The sequence below is a fragment of the Rattus norvegicus genome, chromosome 6 (genome assembly GCF_021556685.1).
Source record: "Rattus norvegicus strain SHRSP/BbbUtx chromosome 6, alternate assembly SHRSP_T2T, whole genome shotgun sequence".
Classification (NCBI taxonomy): domain Eukaryota; kingdom Metazoa; phylum Chordata; class Mammalia; order Rodentia; family Muridae; genus Rattus; species Rattus norvegicus.
This window is the reverse complement of record NC_141539.1, coordinates 60,973,023-60,995,616: the sequence shown is the minus strand read 5'-3', so window position 1 is coordinate 60,995,616 and position 22,594 is coordinate 60,973,023. Positions and strand designations below refer to the sequence as shown.

Sequence of the window (22,594 nt, the reverse complement as noted above, 5' to 3'; positions counted from 1 at the left end):
GGAGCTGAGATAAATTGCAGCAGATGTTAAGATTCCTCTCTGCACATATTAGAGTTTGTTATGACTATTCTTAAGGGATGGATGGGTACAGGATTTTGTGTTGTCTAGATAGACAAAATATATCTTATCAATTGGATCAGAGGATATTGTGTGATATATTCTTTCGTGTGGCGACTTAACTAAGTTCAAGAGAGTGTATAGCAGCAAGATGTTCCAGGCCCACCAAGAAATGGGGATGTGTATGCCTGGCATCATGGAAACCAGCAAAGAGAGCTGTGAGTGAGAGCTGAGTGTCCGGAATTGGTGCCATGTTGGAATGGCTCTTGAACAGCAGGTTAGAAAGTAGATGGGGGCAGCATGGAGCCACTGAGATAAATTAGTATCTGAAAATATTTCAAGATGTTTCAGGTCAACATTAAATTCAATATTAATATTAATAAACTGAGAGTTGAATATTAGATTTGTACTTTAAACATATTAGTAAATTAAAGAAGTGAAAAGAGACATGAGGCAGGATATTGTATGTTGTTCAGTATGGAGAACATTTGAAAATGAAAATTTTTGCTATATATGGTAGCAAATAACCTTGTAGTAATTACTTGTAGTAATTTAACTCTTAGCTATTTGCCTGCAAATGTTGCAATCAGCTGAAGGCCTCTACTTTCTGATTCTCTTTAGAAGCCAACTTGGTTTGTTCAGAGAGAGGTCAATAAGAAAAGATAATATGCTACTTATGTTCAGGGAGAATTCCAGATAATGCCATGCAGAATCCATAGCTCTCCATCAGATTGGTTAATGTTTTTCAGATCAGCGTTGTAGTCTGAGTCTACTCCTATCCAACCCTGTATATTCTCACTGATCCCCCACCTCTGTCTTTCCCCTTCCTTTCCATCTCTTACATTTGCTTTTATTTTTATTACAGTCTCTCTCTCTCTCTCTCTCTCTCTCTCTCTCTCTCTCTCTCTCTCCATGTCTTTCTCTCTCTCTTTCTTTCTGACAAAATTTAGTCATATTCACTCCCTATTTACTTTGTCTTATGCTCCTCCTCTGATATTTAACCTTTGTTTTTACCAGTGCATCCAACTCAAACTAAACACACCTTGTCATATCTTTTTTGTTTGTGTAACCCACTGAGTTTAATTTAGTGGTTGCATAAGCATAGGTATGAAGTTATCTATTGTAGTATTGATAACTTATCAGTGACTAGACCACTGAAGAAATCACAATACTTCCCTTAGCCACCAAGTATTTACAGCCAGTCTGGCTTTTTTGTCCAGTCGGTAATGCAATAGTTGTAGAATCTTCCCCTGGGACCTAGGATCTAAAATGTTCCCTTGATCAAAATTACTTACAAACCAGACATAATTCCCTCCTCATGGAGTAAGCCTCAAGTCCAATCATAAAGCGATCGGTTAACTCATTCATACCACTGCTAAAACAATAGATATGCTATGCCGATCTTTTAGTCTACAGCTGTAGAGTGTGGGAAGGTACTATAGACAATAGGAGGACCTATGAAAAATGGATATGCTAATCTTCCATAAGCTTATTAAAATGAGCAGAAATATTCTACCTGGTGAACAGGGATAGAGCACAGTAATGCTTTTTCCAAAATCAATAGGTTTCTAAACAAAAAAATCCCTGGGGCCAGATTCAAGATACCTTCCTGTGAGGTTTTTTATCAGAGGGGTCCTAAGACCTCTAAATAATGCAGGGTATTTTCTTTGCTTTTGATTACCCAACAGACTTGATGGTTAGATACCATTGATAAAGACACCGCTTTGATCATTAAAAAAAAAATGGAGAAATCGAACTTGACCTGAACTCTTGTCACAAGTGTCAAATGTGATGATAATCAGAAATGGGTCTGTCTTTCTGTCTTGCTTTTCTCCTCTTTGTTACCTTTTATAGGTTTATGTTCCTTCAAGCTTAACATTCTTAATTCCACCTCAGTATTTCCTGGCAAAAGAACCCAGTACAGAGCAGATGGCTCACTTAAATTGAGTAATTAAGAGTTTAATGACAAGATTATTTAGGAAGTATCCAGTGGGCTTGGGAAAGCTAATAGAAGAAGGAGGGGTGCCCTATACTGACAAGAGCTGGAAACGTACTGACTTCACACCTGAACGAAATGGCAATCTATAACAGCTGTGGGCAGATGGTTTAAATGTTTGTCTCCTCTAAGCCTGTATAAAAATACTATTGTCATTACAGCAGTACAAATGGGTAGATATGGGGGCAGTGATTAGACTACATGTATTCCTCTAACCTGGTGGATTAATTCCTTTATGAAAAGGCAAGTATAACCTTCTTTGGCCTCTTTGTCAAAAACCTATAAACTTGAGAATTCATGGCAAGAAGATCTATAACATACATCACGAATTTATGGTTTTTAAAAAATATTTTAACTATTTAGTGTGTGTGTGTGTGTGTGTGTGTGTGTGTGTAAATGAGTGGCCACACACATGTGTGTCATGACATATATGTAGAAGTTAGAAAGAAGTGTGTAGTGATCAGATCTATCCTTCGACCATTATGTCTGAGAGGTAAAACTCAAGCTAGATGACCAGTGTCTTTAGCCTCAGAGATATCGCAGCGACACTGTAGTGGATTAGTTCATCCCATGGAACTGTAAGGAAATAAATTTCTGTTTATTTTTTAATTACTCATTTCCAGAGATGGAATTATAGCCAGGGACTGAGGTAATGGACTGAGGGTAGAAGTCACTTTTTCAAAAGTTGCGGCACAATTCAATAAAATGTTGTTTGATGAATCCAGTTGACCTAAATACTTGCCAATGATGACCTTAGCAATAATAATTTGTTTAAAGCTAGGCAAGTAAGAATGCAAAGGGTTGCCTTAATGGTACTGAGTTTAAGTGGAGGATGACAAATGTCATCAACTCCTAAATTACAAAGTACAGGAACATAGCTACGTGAGAAGTGTCGGGACAGAAGGATGGGAAGCAGACACCATTTAAAGGATCAATTTTTATACCAAAGCATCAACAACACAAATAACGGTTATTATTTCCATTTTGAATCAAATGGCCATATGTTGCCATTTTTTGATTGTCCAACTCATAGGGCGAATCACTTTAGCCTATATCAGCCTCAGGAAAAGTGGGCAAAACCACCCACATCTCAGAAGTGTTAGCATTTACTGTTATTATATATGCCTAATACATGAAAAATGAGTTCTCAATAAAGGCAATTATTTAATTGCCTTCATATATTTGGATATACATGTCAGATAATGGATGTAGTATTGAATTTGAATGTATTTATACCATGTATCCTGGAGGTAAAAGACTGAAAATCTGCAAATCTTTTATAAGAATATGTGGGTGGTATAATATAAGAACCATAATTGAGTTATTTTGAGAGTCTGCTGACACACAAAAAAGTCTAAAAGGAAAATATCAAGGGAAATCTGCAGATATGCTGAATGGAAATATATGTTTTGCATTGTAAACAGTTTTGAGGGCAGAGTTTGGAATTTAGGTTGTTATTTTGTTTCATTCTGTTAAGTTTTTCCTTTAAATGAATCTTAAATTCCCTTTCACATGACTTACAACTTTAAGAATACATTTTAGATATAGGAGCATGTTGAGTAAAGATGAGGGAACTTGTGTAATTATAGAACACTTCTCAACATGAAATCCTAAACACAATGTAGTTTGGCAGACTTTATGTTCCAAGACCTGAAATAGGTAAACCAACAGATCCTTCTGAAGGGAAGTTTCTCCAGGACTCCCAGGCCAGGGACAGAAGAGCGGAAGCTCTGCTGCCAGGGTAGGAACGTGGATCCCAGGACAACATACTACTCAGGTTCCAACAGCTTATTTCACAGAAAAACTGGCATGTACATAATTTCTGCCTGTGATTTCACTTTTTTCTGTAGAATTATAAAGCTTCTATAGTAAAAACAAAATCTACGAACATTTTTTTCTTATCCCAGACTATAAAGAAATCCTTTCTCATTAGTTTCTGTTTTTTCAATTCTTTTAAGTCACAGGGACACTCAAGCTTGTGACCAGCAACAGAATGGGCACAATATTATCTTTGATTGAGGTTTTCTTTTACTCTGTTAATGTTTGAACAAAATAATCTCAGTATTCCTGTTGCACCTGTTCAAAGGATGGTGATTCCTAACCCTGTGGTCTTCTTAAATAACAGCCAATGATAAAAGTGAGAGACATGACCTTCTTATCGAAATATACAAATATTAAACCTCTATCTTCCTATCTTGGGCTCTTATTCTTAAGAGCTAGCCAGAATGCTCGAACCACCTCATGTGAAGAGGCTGTGTGAGAACAAAGACTCACACTGGGACTAGGAGGCCAACACTTCACTTGTCTTTTTTTCCAGGCTTGTACTTCACAACTGTAGGTTACTAAAATGCTATGAGAGAGAGAGAGAGAGAGACAGACAGACAGACAGACAGACAGACAGAGACAGAGAGACAGAGAGAGACAGAGACAGAGAGACAGAGAAAGATTGCAAAAATGCTATGAGAGAGAGACAGAGACAGAAATAGAGACAGAGAGACAGAGAATTAAGCATAATTTACTTGCTTAGGAATAAAACTTAGAAACAGAAAAATACATTTCATTAGTTTTTTAAATAAAATTTTGCAAATATAAATAAAGCTTCACTGTAGAAAAGGAAATAAAAAAAATAAAGGACAGCTCTCACCATCATGCTCAGGATGAAGCATTAAGGAAGAATACAGTTCAAGGGTTTCTTTATTTGCCTAACCTGAGGCTTAACATGAGAAACATTTCTTAGAACATAATCACTAATTGTTGTTAGGTTTATTTATGTAACATTCTATGATCAACTAATGAAATCAGAAACACAAACAGCTAATACAGAAGAATCTAAAATATAACACATTTTCAGATTTTATGTTGAATTCATGAGCACTTACACAATTTGGTGATAAAATCTGGTTCTGTTGATTAAAAAAGGAAATGACACCCTTCACAATAGTCCCCAATAATATAAAATATCTTGGTGTGACTTTAACCAAGTAAGTGAAATATCTGTATGACAAGAACTTCAAGTCTCTGAAGAAAGAAATTGAGGAAGATCTCAGAAGATGGAAAGATCTTCCATGGATTGGAAGGGGTCACTTGATCTTTTCAAAGGAGCTAAAATCATCCAATGGAAGAAAGATAGCATTTTCAACAAATGATGCTGGTTCAACTGGAGGTCAGCATGTAGAAAATGCAAATCAATCCACTCTTATCACCATGTACAAAGCTTAAGTCCAAGTGGATCAAGGACCTCCACATCAAACCAGATACACTCAAACTAACAGAAGAAAAAGTGGGAAAGAGTCTCGAACACATGGGCACTTGGGAAAATTTTCTGAACAAAACACCAATGGCTCATGCTCTAAGATCAGGAATCAACAAATGGGATCTCATAAAATTGCAAAGCTTCTGTAAGGCAAAGGACACTGTCATTAGGACAAAATGGCAACCAACGGATTGGGAAAAGATCTTTACCAATCCCACATCTGATAAAGGGCTAATATCCAAAATAAACAAAGAACTCAAGAAGTTAGAATCCAGAGATTCAAATAACCCTATTAAAAATGGGATACAGAGCTAAACAAAACATTCTCAGCTGAGGATTATCGAATGGCCAAAAAGCACCTGAAGAAATGTTCAAAATCCTTAGTCATCAGGGAAACACAAATCAAAACAACCCTGAGATTCCACCTCACACCAGTCAGAATGGCTGAGATCAAAAACTCAGGTGACAGCAGATGCTGGCGAGGATGTGGAGAAAGAGGAACACTCCTCCATTGTTGGTGGGATTGCAAACTGCTACAACCACTCTGGAAATCAGTCTGGAGGTTCCTCGAAAAATTGGACATTGAACTACCTGAGGACCCAGCTATACCTCTCTTAGGCATATACCCAAAAGATGTTCCAACATACAACAAAGACACATGCTCCACTATGTTCATAGCAGCCTTGTTTATAATAGCCAGAAGTTGGAAAGAACCAAGATGCCCTTCAACAGAGGAATGGATTCAAAAATTGTGCTACATCTACACAATGGAATATTACTCAGCTATCAAAAGCAATGACTTTATGAAATTCATAGGCAAATGGCTGGATCTAGAAAATATCATCCTGAGTGAGGTAACTCAATCACAGAAAAACACACTTGATATGCACTCATTGATAAGTGGATATTACCCAAAAAGCTCAAATTACCCAAGATGCAATCCACAGACCACAGGAAGGTCAAGAAGAAGGATGACCACCATGCGGATGCTCCCATTCCTTCTTAAAAGGGGGAACAAAAATATCCACAGGAGAAGATATGGAAGCAAAGCTTAGAGCAGCAACTCAAGGAATGGCTATTCCGCGCGTGCTTCACTTGAGGCCCATATATATACAGCCACCAAAACTAGATAAGATTGATGAAGCTTAAAAATGCATGCTGAAAGGGACAGGATTTAGATCTCTCCTGAGAGACACATCCAGAGCATGTCCAATACAGAGGTCAATGCTAGCAGCAAACAACTGAACTGAGAACAGGACCCCCGTGGAGAGAATTAGAGGAAGGATTTAAAGAGTTGAAGGAGCCTGCAACCCCATAAGAACAACAATGCCAACCAATCACAGCTTTCAAGGACTAAACCACTAAGGAAAGACTATACATGGACTGACCCAGGGCTCCAACTGCATATGTAGCAGAGAGTAGCCTTATTGGGGCACCCGTGGAAGGGGAAGCCCTTGGTCCTGCCAAAGTTGAATCCCAGTGCAGGGGAATATGAGGGGGCAGTAAGAGGGATGTATAAGGGGAACACCCTTATGAGGGAGGCGGAGAGGAGGAAATGGTAGCTTATGCACACGAAACCAGGAAGGGGAATAGCATTTGAAATGTAAGTAAGAAATATAATGTAAGTAAAAAAAATTTAAAAAATAATAATAAGTCTTAAACACTCTGAAAATTGATGACTACTTGCAAGGAAATAATATCTTTAAAACCTTTAATTCCTTCAATATAATCTATTTTAAGGTAGTAATTTAACTTCAGAGTAAACACTGTGAGGAAAATTAGCACCAAAGACACTAGGGACTTTTCCACCAGGCTATATTTGATGCATGGTCTGAGAAGCAGATAACATTTGTAGTAAATCTCCAGTGTAAAAATAAAGAGGCAGTCAGTACAACATAAACATGTGGGTGAGAATAATACTACAAAACCCATGGATTTGGGCTGAATATAGCTTTATTTTTTCTAAAACATCACTGCCTTGAACATGCCTGTTTCACACACACACACACACACACACACACACACACACACACAAGCATCGGGTCAATACACACACAATGTTGTTTTCTCCAGTGCTCCATGTAGTAATATAATATCTGTTATTTATTACCCAGCAATGAAATATAATGATTCTTCAGTTATCAACTGATAACTTCTTTAGAAATTATCTTCAGAATCTTTAGATTATAATTGTTATTATCATGATAGATTTAAAGTAGTGATGGAGACAATTTCACACTTCATTCTCAAATCCATACAAAGAAACTCAGTCTCTGCCCCTCTGCAATGACATTTCACCCGATTCTTAGCACATCATATTCCTCCGACCTTAGTAACAGAGTCCATTACTCAATTATTCACAATGTATTCAAGTTCGTTTTTAACTTTATGTATGTGTGTGTGCACATGTTTTTGCGTGTGCGTGTATGTTTGGGTATGAGTGTGTGTTTGTGATCGTTCACCTGTGCCTCAGTTCTGACATCAGCATCCGGGAACAATTTGTGGGAGTCATTTCTATTTTGACTCTATAGGTCCTGAGGATCAAACTCAGGTCATCAGGATTGGAAACAAGCCATTTCGCATTGAGCCATTCTATTGGCCCTAAGCTACACAATATATTTTTATAAATGAAAATATAAAATATAAATCAGTATATGTGAATTCCACATCTACTCTAGTCTAATTGGTCTTGATTGCCAGCAGAACAGAATTCAATTCGCAGAATTATTCAACCATAAAGTTTAAACGGATTAAGTGTAGGACACTTTAAGGTAATTTTGGAGCTGAAATTGGCCTGATGCTGTTACTTTAATACATAATGCTTTTAAATCTGACTCTGATCTTCAGTGGAATGACCATAAACCAAGTGGCTAATTCTAAATACACATTTTTCACTAGTACAAGGAAGACAATGTGGTTGCTATTATGTAGACGTTTCCTCTTAGACTGAAACTTTTCGTCATGAAGGGAAGCACCTCAAATGGAAGGTAAACGACTGAAGTAATCTTAGGAGTTCCCTGAATTTCATTCCGATCTCTGCGCTTCTCCTCCCTAGAGTGAGATTACCGAGAAACACTAGACAAGCAAGCTGCAAAGCAGACTCGTAGACAAGTCAAACTGAAGCTCCAAGACTAGAACAGCTCTCCGCAAGAAGCAGAATTCAGCTGAACAGCCCAGAAGAGGTTCAGAACAACTAAATCACTGAAAAGGGAACATCTTCATCCTGTCGAGCTGTATACAGGGTACACAGTATGCTCCACGTTCCCAATTTTTGTGAGCTGTCATGCACGTTGGGGTGGGTTTTGGTGATACAGCTTTCTGAGGCATTTCTGCCCTAATAAGTAACCCCTCACCCATATTCCTGAAAATAACCCCAATAAAACTTAATTGGTTCACCAAGATTGACTTCGGTGGTATTCATACTTTTGTGTGTTGTGGGTATCTTTGTCTGGAGTGAGTAAATATTTGTGTTGTGTCACTCCAAGGAACAGGGAAGTATTGTAGTACAACAGGTGAACTGAAGCAGCTGGTGCTCTCATTAGCTGTAGAGTGAAACGACAGGACTTACTCTTCAGGCATAAAGATCTCACTGGCCAACGACATTGGTCAAGTGCAGATTAATTACCTATGGAAAGCTTTTTTTTTTTAATTTTACAGTTCTTACACGTAAGACACATTAAAAAGAACCAAATTCTGAACCAGGATATAAACTAGTGGGTTTTAAATACATTGAAGAGAGCCTAAGAAAAGCCCTCAAAAGAAAACAGACTGATACACTGACCCACATTACAAAGGTTCTCCCATAAGTTCTAACACTGAAGGTAAACTACTCCTTTTAACAAGAACCCCGGGTGGGATACACAGCAATACTGCTGTCAGTCGGGTCTATCTTAAGAACACTGGTGATCAGCAGCTTTTTAAGATGCTGGGAAACAGAACACCTCACTTCTCCTGACTGTAAATAAAATTCAGCAGCACTTACAACTCCAAGGAGACCCTACATCACACTGTATGATTTATTTTCAAGAAACACATAATTTCTTCAGTGTGTTGTTGGAAAGAAAATGTAAACCTTCTAAAGGGTACATAGTCTTTATGTCAAACCATTGGCAAATACATAGCATTTTCCATTCTTTATCTCTTTCTAGTATATTATATATGCATATAATATAATGCACATCATAAATATATATATGTATGTATAAATAAATATATAAAAAAACATGGAGAGTCGGCAACTGGTTTGGAAGTCAGTCTTCCAGCTGTAAATAAGTTCTCTGCGTCACCTTCTTAGAAGGGAAACAAGAATACCCTTAGGGGGGGATAGGAAGGCAAAGTTTAGAACAGAGGCTGAAGGAACGCCCATTCAGAGCCTGCCCCACATGTGGCCCATACATATACAACCACCAAACTAGATAAAATGGATGAAGCAAAGAAGGGCAGGCTGACAGGAACCGGATGTAGATCTCTCCTGAGAGACACAGCCAGAATACAGCAAATACATAGGCGAATGCCAGCATCAAACCACTGAACTGAGAATAGGACTCCCGTTGAAGGAATCAGAGAAAGAACTGGAAGAGCTGAAGAGACCCAATATGAACAACAATGCCAACCAACCAGAGCTTCCAGGAACTAATCCACTACCCAAAGACTATACATGGACAGATCCTGGGCTCCAACTGCATAGGTAGCAGTGAACAGCCTAGTAAGGGCACCAGTGGAAAGGGAAGCCCTTGGTCCTGCCAAGGCTGGACCCCCAGTGAACAGGATTGTTGGGGGGAGGGAGTTAATGTGGCGAGGATGGGGAGGGGAACACACATATAGAATAGGAGGGGGAGGGGTTAAGGGAATGTTGGCCTAGAAGCCAGGAAAGGGAATAACATTTGAAGTGTAAATAGGAAATACTCAATTTAATAAAGATGGAAAAAATAAATAAAAAAATACTGTGACTCAGTTGTTTTACACATTAAGCAATATTCTTCTGAATATATTTCCATCGAGCACATATTCATCCAATCTTATTGTTTTCATTTTAGATACTAAATATTAAGATCTTCTGTGACCTGGTAGGTCACAGTTACTCTGCTGTAACTTGCTTTGGCTAATAAGGAGTAATACCCAGGTACCTTTGCACACATGTTATTCTAATGGAAAGAGGATAAATAATGTATATCTAAGGGAGCCATTCAAACTAAAGCATGAGAGCATGGTAACAGTGCCGATCTATTTTGCATGTTACCAAATGACTACATAATTGATGGCATCCTAATTCTATGACCATATTATATACCACTTCTAATCAGATGTAACATAAGACTTAATCAGATATAAAGTACTCTGATAACGTTAAAAGTGCATTTTTGAGAGATTTTAGAAAGAAGCTTATTTTATTTGTGTTTGTGTATGCAGAATGTGTATAACTGTATCTATGTGTGAGTAGTGCACTAGTGTGCACATGTATAGGCAGAGCAAAGGCTAATGTCTCCTGTCTTCCTAAATTAGCTTTCACCTTTATTTTAGATAGAAACTCGCAATGAACCTAGATCTCACTGATCCCGCTAGGCTGGCTGGCCAATTGGCTCCAGAAATCCATTTCACTGACTGTCTTCCTAACATTGGGTTGTAGATATGGGCCTTTTTTCTTTGATTTTTGCATGGGTGTGTGAGATCCTAAACTCACATGCTCATTCTTTTGCTGCAAGTACACTACCAACAGAGTCAGATCACCAGTCCAATTACTAATTTTAACTTTCGACCCATTCATATTGATTGGTTGAAAAAATAGATTAAAATTCAGACACCGTCTGGAAGAAACAGAAAACACAGAATATTAAATCGTCTTTAGGTATATAATAGTCATTGAAATACAAAACTAAAAGTACACAATTATAATTATGTTTTTCTATGAGTAAGCATAAGTGCAGATCCAAAGAGAGAATTCTCAAAATGAGAATCTCAAATGGCCGAGGACCACTTAAAGTAATGTTCAACATCCTTACCCACCAGGAAAATGCAAATCAAATGAAAATCAAAATGATTTTCAGATTCCACCTTACATCTGTGAGAATGGCTAAGATCAAAAGCCCAAGTGGCAGCTCATTCTGATGAGGAAGTGGAGCAAGAAAAACTCCTCCATTGCTACTGAGAGTGTAAATTTATACAGTCACTTTGGAAATCAATATGGTGGTTCCTCAGAAAAATGGAAATTGGTCTAACACAAGACTCAACTTTAGTACTCCTGGACATGCTACCATAAGAACACTTGCTCCACTATATTCATAGCGACTTTATTTGTAATTGCTCCAAATTGGAAGCCACCTAGTCAATGTGGTACTTTTACACAATGGGGTATTAGACAGCTTTTTAAAAATATCATTATGAAATTTGCAGACAAATGGATGAATCTAGAAAAATTCATCCTGATTGATATAACTCAAGACAGACCATGGTATGTACTCACATATAAATGGGTATTAGCTGTAAATGATAAATGTGCTATAATCCACAGACTGAGAAAGTCTAAGTAACAATGAATTCTCAAAAGGGAAAAATGAGTCTTCCTGGGAAGGGAAAATAGAATAGATATTGTGAGTAGACTGGGGGCGGGTGTATATGGTAACATGAGGGGTCAGGGAATGGAGGGAGAGAGTACTGGGTGAAATTATTGTAATTGGGACATGTTTCAGGGGCAAGGGAGAAACATTGTGTGATGGGAACTCCAAGGTATCTATGACAGTGGCATTAGATAAGATTCCTAGTTAGGGAGTAGTGTATGGAGCATGAATTGGCCATCTCATGTAACCAGGCAAGACTTCCGGTGGAGGGAATGGGATACCAAACCAGCCACAAAATATTTGACCTACAATCTGTCCTCCCTATAAGATGTGCTGTGGTAAAGGTTGCACAAGCATTGTGAGAGTGACCAAATAATGACTGGTCCAACCTGAGATCCATGCCACAAGAGGAAGCCCACAACTAGAGGGCCAGGAACAAGAGGTTGGAGAGCCCAGAGATCTAAGATACAATTAAATGCTACTGGCTAAAAAAGAAGACAAAACAAAACAAGAGGCCAATTAAATGATTTCTAATAATATTTTGCTATACTTGTAGACAGGAGCTTAGCATCATTGTTATCAGAAAAGTTTCATCAAGCAATTGTTGGGAGGAAATAACAACATCCATAGCCAAACATTAGGCAAAGCTCCAAGAATCCTGTAGAAATGGGAGAGGAATGGAGTGTAAGCATCAGCCAATTTAATGTCACCATAAAAAAGAAAAAAAACCCTCAAAATCAAATAATCAGGGCTATGGGCTCACAGAGACTGAATCAGGGAGCCTATATGGGTCTGACCTAGGTTCCCTGCATATATGTTATAGCTATGTAGTTTGCTGCTCTTAGAGACTCCCAACAGTGGGAGAAGTTGCTATCTCTGACTCTTTTGCCTGCCTTTAGGACTCTTTTCCTCCTACTGGATTGTCTTGTCCAGGCTCAATATGAACAGAGGTGTCTAATCTTCCTGTAATTCATTATGATATGTTTCCATGACATTCCTTTTATAAAGGGAAATAGAGGATATGCTGATGTCGGGAAGATAGAATGTGGGGAAAGGAGGAAGAGGAAACTGGTAGGAATTTCTAATATGAGAGAATAAATATAGAGAAAAGAAAAAGACCACAAAACGAAAAATATATAATTAAACCTGGTCTTTTTCTTTGAGGTAAGCATAAGTTATTTTCACAGTCACAAACTCATGCATTTTAAAATCCCAGATGTTAACACTATTGTTTATTACCTTTGTGCTTCCTTATTCTTTTTCTTGCTATGTTATACATGAAATATAAATATGGTATGGTACATTCTATATATTTCAAAGCTGCATAATGCATATAATAATGCAATACTTTTCCACACTTGTATTGTTTATTCTGTTTCTTACGTGTATTCATAGCTGTATCAGTGATTCCTTTGTGGCTTACACTGTCACTATTGTGGAATAAAACTACTCCTTGTAAAATAATTGCACAATTCTCTATTCTAACTCTATTTTTGAAAATTCAAGTTTTATCTCAAAATTCTAATTACTAAAAAAATCAACAATGCAGGCTTGGAATGTAACTCAATCAGTAGGATACTTGCTTAGATTTATTTCTCAGTACTACATAAACTGAGCAAAGTGTTGAATACATGCAATTCTAGCACTCAGAGGTAGAGATAAGAAGACCAGAAGTTTAAGGACATCCTCATCTACACATTAAATCCAAGTCCAGCCTGGGCTACATGAAACTTTGTTTTTCTGTTTTATTTTTTTAATGTAAATAAGAAAACTAATCAAGTAATTCAATGAGCATTTTCCACATGTCTAATGTGCACACATCTGTGTATCATGAGACTATCAGGCTCTAAGTTAACTTCATACTGCCTAATTTCTCTTTAAAATGTACTATTTATCAGATATTTACATTTTTTCCAGTGAAGTAAGTATGCAGGACAGATTCTAGGATGAACTCTAATTTTGCCGTTTCTCAATCCTAGTTTCCCTTGTGAGAGAACATATGAATTCTCACTTTTTCACCCTAAGAAGATTATGATCAGAATAAATTATCATCAGAGAGATAAAATTCTACTTCCTTTGTCAGACTACTTATATTACATAGACACTGAGAGGTTGTTTTGACAGAGTTTCTTATGAAGTGCATACAGATAGGCCTAAGACACGCTATAGCCAATGATTACCCCTTAGACTTCTTATCGATCTGTGGTCATCTCAAGTGCTGGGATTACAAACATCTGCCACCATGCAAGGTAGATGAAGTTCAAAGAATCAACCGAGAGCCTGTGTATGCTAGGTGGTCACTCTATTAACTGAGCTTCATTTTTAATTTCCAATAATGAGATTATCATATGTAATGAAGTTAATGGATATTTCTCTAGTCCCACTTACAGATGACATAGTAGCCCTATGATGTTGCTACCTTGTGGGATCTTAGAAGAAAATAGAGCAAGCCACTATCTGATTGCTGGTTGTACACATGGTAAGAAGTTGAAAAATCATACAGTAATTTATAGAGAGTTTACAAAACTGACACAGTGATCATCACATGGCACCTTATTTCTGTTTTTATTAAAATATTTCAGTGTAGGACACTGAGCACCTATGAATATATTCCCCAGATATTCAATTATTCTGTTAAGGTAACCATAATCTCCTGTCTACTTTTCATTTTTCTGTGAGGGCAGCATCATCCTTTGGTATCAGGAGGGGATTTAGTTTTATGATTTCCAATAGATATTCCATTCTGCTGATAGTTGAGTTTTCTATATAAAATAGTATAATATGTGTGGGCATCTGATACTAATCGTTATGATCACTTATTTCATCTCTAGACTGTTATTCAAACAGGATAACCTTTGAATGTATTACAAGTAATCATATTGTATTGTTTAGGAGATAATGACAAAATCTACATGATCAGTATACACAGAATTTTATTTTCTAAATGGTTTCAGGTTGTAGCTGGATTGACTTACAGATAAGGAATCTGCAAAACTGGGAACTCCAATGTCATTCTTCCTGATACCTCTTCTTTAAAAAGAAATAATGTTTTTTATGTGTTTACATTTCCCGCTTACCCCTCCTCAAACTCCCCATCCCATTCCCCCTCTCCTCTTCACTTTGCCTGTACGAGGATGCTCCTCCACCCATTAACCAACGTCTGCCTTACTGATCTAGCATCCCCTACACTGGGGCAACGAGCCTCCACAAGAACAAGGTCCTCCCCTCTCACTGATGTCAGACAAGGCCATCCTCTGCTACAAATGTATCTGGAGCCATGGATCCCTTCATGAATACTCTTTGGTTGGTGGTTTAGATTCTGGAGCTCTTGCTGGACTGGCGAGTTCATATTGTTCTTTTTATGGGGTTGCAATCCCCTTCAGCAACTTCAGTGTTCCTAGCTCTTCCATTGGGTTCCCTGGGCTCAGTATGATGGTTGGCATAGTAAATACATTGGTATTGGTCAGGTGCTGTCAGGGAGCAGCCATAAGAGGCTTCTGCCAGCAAGTGCTTCTTGGCCTCAGCAATAGTGTGGGGGTTGGGTGTCTGCAGATGTGATAGATTCTATGTGGGGCGGTCTCTGGTTGGCCTTTCCTTTCCTTTTATCCCTGTCTTTCATGTGGACAGGAGTATTTCTGGGTTAGCAATGTTGAGATGAGTGGGTGGTTCGATCCCTCAACTGGGGGGGAGGGGGGAAGGCGTGCCTATCTACTGGAGGTGAACTCTTCAGGTTGTATCTACCTGTTGTTGCATATTCCCACTAAAGTCATCCTTTTTGGGTTGTGGGAGCCTCTTGATTCCCTGGTGTCTGGACTTTCTAGTGGCTATCCCCAGTTCCCCATCACCATACTGCTACATATTTCTATTCAATTTCCTGACCCTCTGTACTTCTCTCCTATCCCTTCCAGTACCTGATCCTGTCCCCCTATTTTTTCTCCCCCTCCACTCTCCCTCCTAGGTCCATCCCTCCCTATATCTCCCTTCTATGTAGGATTAAAGAATCCACACTTTCCTCTGATATTTTTAAGCTCCTCTGATTCCTCTTCTAACATAAGGAATCTTTATATAATCAATTTGTTATAAGCATTTTCATTGTCAATATACAAAATTAACAAGATATAAAATTCTGCTTGATTGAAGTATATCAATTTTAAATTTATAACATATGTTTTAATGCTACTTGTAATTCTGGATATCTCTATTAACAAAGGAAATCTACAGGCCGTAGAGATGGCTCATCAGTTAAGAGTGTATAGTGCTCTTACAAGAAATCTCAGCTGGGATCCCAGTACCCACACGGGGTAGTTCCCAACCCTTTTTAAGTTTAACTTTACGGATTCTCATGGCTTCTCCTGAACTCTTTGGGACCGGTACTTACATGCACAAATCATTACTCAAACATACACATACATATAATTATGATAATTAAAATAAAAGTATACATATGAACAAAGAAAAGCAAGCAAACAGACAATCAAGCAATCAAGAAGGAAGGAAGGAAGGAAGAAAGGAAGGAAGGAAGGAAGGAAGAAAGGAAGGAAGGAAGGAAAGGGGAAAAAGAGGGAAAGAGCAAAGCATCATGAAACAATAATAAAAAAGACGTAAACATCATTTTGAAAGGGAGTAAGGCAGAGATTACATGGGAGAGGCTGGATGGAAAAAGAGAAGGGGGAATGATATAGTTACATTTTATTTTAAAATATTTTAATAAGAGAAAAGAAAGAAAGCCTGATTGGAATGTGTGTTTCTAACTAACTTACTGCTTGACCATGTAGGCAGCCATCTGGCGTTTTAGAACTAACCTTTACAGGATACCGGCTCTTAGCTATAATTGAGGCTAATGTCACTCTCACATGCAACAATATTAACCTCAGAAGGCAGTGAGTCATCAGGACTCTGGAGAGAAACTGCGCATGTACAAGTAAAACTGAGTCCGAATCAACACAGCATTTCTACAGACATAGGCAGGCCACAATGCACAATGGGTTTTTTTTTTTTTTTGGTCATTTATTTGTTTGTTTGTTTCTGTTTTGATTGCATCAGTAAAATTCTTCTCCTCTATAAACAGCTAGAATTTAATTTGCTTATCTTATTTTTATTATTTTTATTTTGTTAACTTCCAAAAACAGATTTTCACAACAGATCTCCGTGTTCAAAATGATTGCATTTAAAAGGATTTAACCAACAGTGACAATGCGTGAACAACACGCTTCATTATATTGGGCTGCTGTTTATTTCTCCTGTAAAGAAAATATAGAATATAGTGCAGAAACATTTGTATATTCAAAAGTAGTGGATGATGCATGTAAGAAATAGTATGTTCTATAGAGATCAATACTTCCCATGACGTACACATGAGCACCATGGATTAAAAGGAATGGAGCCCCAAGGAGAATACCTTCTCTTGGACAGCAGAATATGTGTTATCTTTAGACTGTAGCTTAAATGTGGGCTGCAGCCCTGCCACAGTGTCAAATGGCAGCTGACGAAGGTGTCAAAAGAAAATGAATGAAACAAGGCCAAAGCATGGGACGAGGGACATAAAGTAATTTGAGCAACTTAAAGAAAATAAGGAATTTTTAAGACAATATATAAAACCTAGAACTGAGAGACAAGTTAGAGACACTCACATCAAATACCACCCCTAGGCTCTTGGGGGGCATTGAGAACAAGATAATTAAGCATGTCCCCAGATTTCTATGATCTCAGTGCATTCTCAGAGGCAGATTTAACCATGTTCATCTTTCCAGAGGGCAGACAATGAATAATACAGTGCTTCAGGAGCTTAGCGCCGAGGAGGTGTGATTCTGACTGGGGAGATTAGGAAAAGCTCTGAGGGAAATGCAATAAAAGTATGACCTTGAAATACTTGTTCATCGGGATGAAACACATGAAGTCATTCCAGGCAACAGAACACCATGTCCAGTAACTAGGAAATCATCCTGGCAGACTGTGTGTGCTGTCGGTGGATCTCAGGAACAGGAAACTAAAGTCTGGGGGGAAAAAGAGATTGATGCTGGATGGGAGGAGGGCTTATATGGAGGAGGGGAAAGGGATGCAGAATGAAAGGGAGGGGATCCCTGCTAAGAGCAGCGGTCTTTCTTCATTGTTTGCGAAAACAGCCATAGTATTCCTTCATTATTTCATTATATTGTTGCTTTCTTCAGAAGCCGACCATGTAACTTGTGAGGAAGGTCAGAGGTCTTCACCTCTTACACATCACCAAGGGAACAGAACTGCAGCAGTTGATAGGGGTGAAAACGGAAAAGAAGGAACAATACAAACAGAAGAGCTGAGAATGAAGGACACTCAGAAATTTTAGATTTGTTAATATGCACTGATGGTGTTAAAATGCATATGTTCCCCTCTTAATTTTTCTACTAGGCTGTTGAAGGCAAGCACTATATTCCCTTAAGGCAGTGTGTCCTTTACTTCAGTTATGGAATTTCCACATTGTCAATAAATATGTTTCTTTTTTCCCTCAGCTTCTTTCCTTAACTGGAGTATCCAGGCATCTCATGGCGGCTGGGCCAAGGCCAAGGGTCTCCCATAGGTTACTGGGTCACATAGAGTTCACACACTGAACCCCCTGTGCCTTAGACACAGCACCTATCCAAAATCGTTCTTCATGCCTAGAAGCACAGATTTAGGCATGTGATCCAAGGTTTGAAAAGTAAGTACTAGCCTGTCGACACCTCATTACTTTTCATGGACACCCATAAAAGGAAAACAAGAAGCTGTTTCATGAAGTATTTAAATAGCGGATGAGCAATTCTGTATTTCGATACTTATGTGATATGTTATAGCAGCAATATGTCTGGTATTTCCCTTATAACATATACATCTTTACTACAAAGGAAAGCTTTAGGAATATCAAAAATATACCTACAATTTCTGCTATTCTCTCTGATAACTTAAAGGATAAAGCTGTACAGTTGTCTTCAACTTCAGATCTGGAAAGAAGCAAGTTTGTTTTTGTTTTTTGTTTTTTTTTTAAGAGATAGATTGCATTTTTTAAAGCGTGCGGTCTATTTTATAACGTAAATATTTCTTAAAATAAATTTTAGCTCAAATGAAAATTATTTACCATATGTGTGTCTCTCACTAGCTATTCATTCTTTTGTAAAATATTGCCAGTAAGTCATTTTGTGAATTATATGAAACATTAACTTGGGACAAAAGAGAAATGATTATAGAATGTTAATTTATGTATTTTTCACAACCTCCAGTATAATTCTCTTTTGAAACATTACAAAAATAGGATACATAGTTTCTAGAATGTACTCCATTGGCCCATTTGCAGACTGTTAATAGAGGAATTGAACCTGCTGCTTTTATAGCTGTGTATGTGGTCTGCAGCTGCTGCTATGTTGCAAATCTGTATAAACTGATCTCACTTGAACCTGTGCCTCAGGACGATGTTCCTAATGTACTGCTGGAGGTAGAGATTTCAACAACTTCATATGAACAACGTTGTTTGGGTTTCCACATTGAAAATTCATTCCAATAGTCAGTTCAACGTTAACAGCATGAAGGTTTGATTGTGCAGCGATGGCTAAGTTCATGCCCTCTCCCTGTTTCATTAGTTAGGGTCATTCAGTTAACATGGAGGATGCCACTTCAGCTAAGGTGACCAGATAGAAAACCCCTAGGTACTCTGTTGCTGTCCTCCAGTGCTTATGGGTATAAGAAAAGAGTTTCATGTTGGGCTCTTTGCACAAGTTCCTGCTGGGTGGGCAGCAAGCTCTCATACATGAAGAACCATCACCCTACTCTCAAACCTACACAATTGTAGTGTGTAACCTAAGTATATTTTATGTAGTAGCAATAGCAACTGTGTGTATGTAAGCAATAACACTTCAAATTTAAAGTCAAGTACATTGAAAAGAAAAGGATAAATATATTCAATTTAAATGAATTAAATGATATTCTCACATCACGCATTTACTACTTTACTTTCAATCAGTTATACCTACCATATTTTGATGTAAATTTGCTACGTAGAATGTAATATTTACATTAAAATGCCAGATATTGACTGAAAAGGGGGGAAGGAAAGTGGATCATATTGTGTCACTGTGTAAATTATTTACTTGTTTTATAGTCTTTCATAAACAAAGCAGTTTTACTTCAATGCTACTTAGCCTTTTGAATATTTAGATTCTATCTCAGTTATTTTTTACAGAATGAAATGATCTTAGAGATTACAAAAGATAATTGCCATTTTATTCTTTTTCTGTGCTCTCCCTTGAATATATCATATATAATATTACAAAATATTTTAAAGCATTTAGCAATTAATTTAAAACACAGATTTAGTTATGATGTAAGACCAAGTTAAATGTTCAGTATTTTTAGCCATGTTACTTTAAATTTATTTTTCTTTGATTGTCCAGAATGCTGAACAGTTTCCTCTCCTTCAAATTTTAAGAGTTGTGTACTAAATGTTTGCAATTGTGTGTGTGTGTGTGTGTGTGTGTGTGTGCACGTGCGCGCACACACATATGGAAGAGGATGAATTTTATGTTCAAATCACCATCTTTCTCCTTGGATTTTGTATTTTCTTTCTAATTCTCTAACTATTGTGTTTCACAGTAAGTAGTCATCATTTGTGCCCTATACTGTGAATTGTTTTTCCAATTATTCTACAAATTATCCCCCCTGTAAAATTACCTTACAACAATTTCAAAAGATTCTGGTCAGGATTTTTAGTTGTGGTAGAATAATAGAGCAATAAATTTCATAATAAAGTTATTAGAAGTATGGAGAACTTATCCTTTCTGTATTTCTAAACTGTGTAACTAATGTATGAGGAATAGGAGTTCATGACAAGCTCAAAACGAAAGAAAACATACTACATTTTATCATGTAAATAAAAATATAATGTTACAATATGTATTAAAATATAGTTGCATTTATATGAATGAGTAAGTAATTACATATACATATTTGTTACCCAGGATTAATTTGGTTTCTGAATACATTGTAGTGCATTTCATTCATGCTAAATAATGAATATATTTTGGTGTTAACTTGACGACAGTATGTTTTAGTTGGAACATGCTAATTTTAAGAAATTCTAAGTAGAAAATGGGGCATTGACTGCAACATTTAAATTACTTGATGAATTCTCAAGTAATTTAGTTAGCTTCCAGAAATTCTCCTAGATCATTTACATTCTACACAGTATTTTATATATATTCATTACAGTAGGAGATTTCACTGCTCATTAAATCATGTTAAAAAAGAGCCTATGTGTCAAACATCTGTGTTCACATAGTATCATACTCATCTAAGTAGGTTGGATTGCTTGGTGGCTTGTGAAAAAACCAGAGAAGAGCACTCTCTGGTGTGTCAGCATTTATGTGCAATCTGTGATAACTAAGACCTTGATGTGCCCACATTCTGTTGCAACACCGGGAAATACAACACTAGGTGAGGCAGAGGATTGAGAATGAAGTAATACAGACACATTTAAAATGCAGAGAGATTAACCCAAATACAACTGTGAGCTATTTTCAGATATAAGAAGCAGCCATCCAACAGATACTTCACAGAAGGCAGTCATTTGATCAGAATAACTAGAGAAGCTTTAGAAATTAACCTACTGGGAAAATAACGTCTAACGGGCAAGGAAATATTTAACAGCTGGAGAGCTTAGGGGATAATTAATCACAGATCAATTGCTGTGAAAAATGAGATATGACGATGGTGGTGACGACAACGATGACAAAGATGATGACGATAAATGAAGCGACAATCAAAGATAATGTCTTGTATCTCTTAGGTAAGAGAGAACTACTTAAATAAAATATTAGAAATTTTTCATTAATTTATTTATAATACAGATAAACTTCTACTGGCAGATGGAAAGGTGGCACATTTTGTAAAGGTTATAATTAGAAATACATCAAGAATAGACAATTCTTCGAAGGCCACATCAGTACAGAGGAGAAAATGGCAATTGTGGAGATGTTCCAGAGTGTAAACAAGCAAACCCTGTCGACCTATTGGGAAACTCAGGAGAGACTGAAGATGACTTCTTTAGATGTCAACTCTGTTAATGGGATTCTAGAAAAAACAGATTTGTGTTGCAGTTAATAGTGTATGAATGTAATGGAAGATACATTGCATTATTGATAACTAAGGATTTGGTCCATATGTGTTCATCTGCAAATTTCAATAGTCACAATTGTGGCCATTGTGAAGCCTGGTGTTTCCCTGATCTCTTTCTCAGCCCCTTGTCATGTATATATGAGTGGACTACTGAAGATTTTTAGTTAGTCTTGTACACAGGCATTTCACTGAAGGTGTTTGTCAGCACTAGGAGCTCTCTACTAAACTTTCTGGGATCGATTATGATCCCATATGATCCCCTTGACTTCTTCCTTTCCAATCTGTATCCCCTTGATTAGTTGTCTTATAGGCCTAGCTAGAAGGTCAAGCAATATATCGAATAGATATGGTTAGAGTCAACAGCTTTGCGTTGTTCTGGATCTTAGTGGAATTGCCTTGATACTCTCTCCATTGAGTTTGATACTGGCTTGCTGCAAATTCTATTTATCATGTTTAGGCACGTCCCTCGTATCCCTGATTACTCCAAGTCTTTTCTCATGAGGATTTTTGTTTGGGAGACTTTTAAAGAGTCCATTTTCTTAGAGGTTATAGAGCTATTTAAGTTGTTTATTTTATCTTGATTTAACTTTGGTAAATAGTATACATCAAGCTAATTGT

The 22,594-nt window shown here is 37.4% G+C and overlaps 1 protein-coding gene across 11 annotated transcripts in view; it reads right to left on the bottom strand.

The window, feature by feature from the left end:
* Dgkb (diacylglycerol kinase, beta) overlaps window positions 1-22,594 on the bottom strand; it is a 756,364-nt gene that overhangs the window by 651,687 nt on the left and 82,083 nt on the right.